The following is a 3892-nucleotide window of genomic DNA, read 5'->3' as shown; positions in this document are numbered from 1 at the left end:
TTTCCCTGCTGCGGTTTGACCTCGCATCCTCCTTCCCATGAGGACCTTTCTTACTGCTGTCCCCATTTCCATACGTTAATTTGACCCAGCGGCTGTGCAGACGGGCTGGGATCTTTCTGTCTCTCCTGATAGCCCCTTCTTGTGCGGTGGTCAGTGTCCTTGTTTTTGGAGGTTGGGACGTGTTAAAGAAATTGCCTTCTCACTTGAGCAGGGCCCATTGCACCCGTGTGGACCGATGTCCCATCAGTGACCAAGCTGAGCTCTAGGTGTGACTTGCCTTAGCTCCTGGCCCCAACCCACCCTGGCCATGTCTACCTGAGGACCTTGCTGTTGTCACTTTTTTGCCTTTGGCATGGGGCCCAGTTATTGTATTTTTCCTTGTGACTAATTACAATCTCATCTGGCCGTGATCCACCCTCGTGGTTCACCCTCCTCAGAAAAACAGTGATTGGAGCTCCTGCTTTTGGTTGGTAAGAGAAATTGAAAACACTGGATTTAGGCCTTTGCTTCTCAGCGATCTCTTCAAGGGGGCATAGGGACATTTTATTTCAGAGACACCTCAGGAAAGGGACATCCTGTCCGCAGGGGCCAACTGCGATGCGGCATGGGCTCTGCAATATGGGCCCAGGTATTTTTTTCCCAAGTTCATTCTTCGGAAGGGGTGAAGATTGCGCTGAACTGGCTTGAAAAGCACAGTGGGAGCTTCCTTTTCTCCCCTCTGCCTTTGAAAGAGACTGTCCTCGTGCTGTGACATCTAATGAAGGGAGGCCATCGCAGGGAAGAAGCCAGAATAGCATCGGTGTGATGCAGAGCCTGCCAACGTCAGCAGTTCTTCCAGCAGCTCCTCGGTGTGCTGGGTCAACCTCTCACTGAGAAAAGACACTCCATTTAAAAGGGCACGAGGATGAAATAGTAGGTGGCTAACATCAGCCAGCACAGTTTCCAGATGTCTCTTGACCCGAGAGCCTTTGATGGTTTTGGAGCCTGAAAACTGACCTATTTGACTCCAAAATATTTGAGATCCTTATAAAGAGCTAATGCCACCTCTGGCTTAAAACCAAGACAGGTTTTCTTGCCCTTCTGTTGCCATGTGAGGAGGCCAAATGCAAACTCATCTCCAGGTCCTGTTAAAACTTTGAGTATCAGGTGGTCACACCACTACCTGCACCTCCAGGTCTCCTGAGCTCACGTGTGGTGCCTGGGGACAACTCGAGGTGGGGGGTGGGGGGTGGTGGCGCAGCAGTTCTGAAGTCTTGCTTCTTTATCTAGACACACCAGTCCCATCCCTCTTCTCTGTCCGTCAAGAAAGAAAATAGTTAAATTTTGTGAAGGACTAGTTCACAGCGTGGCTTGACATCTGCATAGGTGCGGCAGCCTCCCAAGAGCTCTTCTTTGCCCTCCGAGTAGACAGCGCTGGCTGGTGGGACTGACCGGGTGCCCTGAGCCTCTCTTGTCAGAGCTTCCTCTGTAGGAAGATCCCTGCCTTGGTTTGATATTTAAGGCTGCAGTCAGGAACTTCAAATAGCTGAGTACCTGCTGCCATTATACCTGCATTGCTGATGGAGGAAGGAGTGTGGCTGGGGAGTGTGGGGCTGCTGGACCTGGACAGACCCCATGAGAAGTGGGCTCTTATGAGTAAATAGGAAGGGTACAGCATGGCTGCTGCATCTGGCATCTTTAGGCCCTCTCGCTGGTGTTTTCCTGTGGATCAAAACCATCACGATGTGGTGTAAAGACCTCCTGGGTAGGGACAGGTCAAAGGAAAGGGAACCTTCTGGCACTTCCCTGGTCTCCTGGAAAGAAGAAGGCTGGGAAGGTGGGCTTGTCTATGGTAGCCCTTCCTTACCTCCCCGTCTCTCCTCCCTTCCCCCTGCTTGCTGAGAGTGATACATCAAGCAGAATTTCTGATGCAGTCTCTGGGCAGGGAGCCAGCCCATCATAGAGCACTTGTTTAGGATTTGCAATCAGGCTTTCAAGGCAAGGAGACAGGAGACTGCTGAAATGGGACTGGGAACCTGGCAGAAGCACCACTGCAGATGGAGGGGGGGCACTTGCGCCTGAGGACCTCTTGGCAGGAGCTTTGCCAACGGATGGGGGAGCATTTCGGGTGAGAAGGTCTGACCTGGGGATGCTTCATCCTTCGCAACTGCAGATGTTGATTAGCAACCCCAAGCAATGTTTTCCCTCCATGTTTGTCATCTGTGATGGAATTTATTGATTCTCCTTCCCATCGTGATCTCTTCCAGCAAATGCCAAAGAGCCAGAGAGGCACGCTCACAGCCTGCTGCTGAAAAGATGAGGGAAATCAGGTGTCTGTGCCCACTGTAAAAATCCCTCTGCCAGAGTGTGCTTTCAGGAAGACTATCTCAGCAGTGCCAACCCTGCTGCGGAAGAGTTGGGAAGAAAGTCAGCACCTCCTGGGCAAATTGATAAAATCACAACTCAGGAAACCCCCCAGTTGTAGAGTTCATTTTATTTGTCTGCCGGTGTTGGAACTTTTAGGACCATTCAAGCTTTTCTCTGCAATCACAGGGATTTTATGAAAACTGACATGCCTAGAAAATAATTTGAACCTTGCAGCTGGGCTTTCATGGGGAAAACAGACATGAACCCTTCACTACAATTCCAGGATCTGCTTCAGAACCAGACACAAACGCCATTAAACTCTGGGGGAAGCAGCACCTCGGTTTCTGGTTCTGATCCATCCAGTGAGGATGTGGATCCAAATTTAGTGATTCATTGACTGCAAAGCCAGCAAAGAACATTTGGATCATTGATCTAACCCACGGCAAAATACAGGCTGTAGCACATCCCATAATTTATTCCTGTTCAATTTGTTAAGGGAAAAAAACCAAACACTCGATCTGATGCACAATTACAAGTGAGGGTGAACTTGTCAGAACCATTTTGGTATGACTGCAGTGTAGGTATTCTCTCAAGCCTTGCTCTCAGTCTGACTCTTCCCCGCACACCCTTTTCTCTTCAGCTCAATAGCTCTCTGAGCCAACATCTCTTCTGCCTTTCGATATTTTGGATAGTGCTCAAGTCATTTCTTTGCCTCCTATTTATTAAGCTAAACAGATTGATCTTGTTAGCCTGATGGTCTTTCCAGGTCCAGGCACTTCCTTACTGCGAAGGGGATGGAATATGGTCATCTACCCAAAGTGGTTGCTGCAGCGAAGTCCATGTATGGTGTTTAGAGCCAAATCGCCACCTTGTTTAGTTATCTGCAGCCCAGCCGTGCGCCTTTGCTGTTGGAAGGTGTCTGCTTGGTTAACTCTTGCACATAAAATAGGTATTTGTGCTCGGTTTGAAATACCAGCCGTTAACTGGTTCTGCTTTGGTCGTGGCTTGCTGAAACAGCTGTTCAGACCAGGAGAAGCAGCAGCCCTGGTTCTCTCTTTGCCCGCTGCCTCAGTGACACAGGTCCTAGTCCTCACCCATCACCAGCTGGCTCTGCATCCTTCTTCCGTCAGGTGGGTTGGCTCTTTGGTGCTGTCACTAAGCATTTATCGCCCATCCGAGTAAAGTGGTGCCGCAGGCTGTGGACCTATCGTCACGTGGCAGGCTGAGGATGGGTGGCTTGCCACAGGAGGAGGAAAGGAGGGGAGACCAGGGTCACTTCTCCACTCCTGAAGGTCAACAAAAAGGCAGTTCTTGGTCTGTCCAGACTTCTCCCTGCGTGCTGACCTAGCTTTAGTCTGACCGGGAACTGAGCCATGACGTTCTGAGGCATAGTCCCCTGCAGAGCTGTGACTTTATCCTGAGGTGTATATATATTTATTTTAAGATATACATATATTTATTAATACATATATATGGCCAGGACTCTGCAGTCCCATCCCAGCAGCTTCCAAGAAAGACTGGATTGGCAGGAAAGTGGTGGGTTAGA

General features: G+C 49.8%; 1 protein-coding gene across 2 annotated transcripts in view; it reads left to right on the top strand.

Annotated features, from left to right (window-relative positions):
- Positions 1 to 3892, top strand: part of PPAPDC3 (phosphatidic acid phosphatase type 2 domain containing 3) — a 14142-nt gene that overhangs the window by 1978 nt on the left and 8272 nt on the right. The gene's annotated exons all lie outside the window — the stretch shown is intronic.

This window comes from Buceros rhinoceros, unplaced genomic scaffold, assembly GCF_000710305.1.
Source record: "Buceros rhinoceros silvestris isolate BGI_N320 unplaced genomic scaffold, ASM71030v1 scaffold29601, whole genome shotgun sequence".
Taxonomy (NCBI): domain Eukaryota; kingdom Metazoa; phylum Chordata; class Aves; order Bucerotiformes; family Bucerotidae; genus Buceros; species Buceros rhinoceros.
Note: the sequence above shows the minus strand (reverse complement) of the source record. Positions and strands in the feature narration are given on the sequence as shown.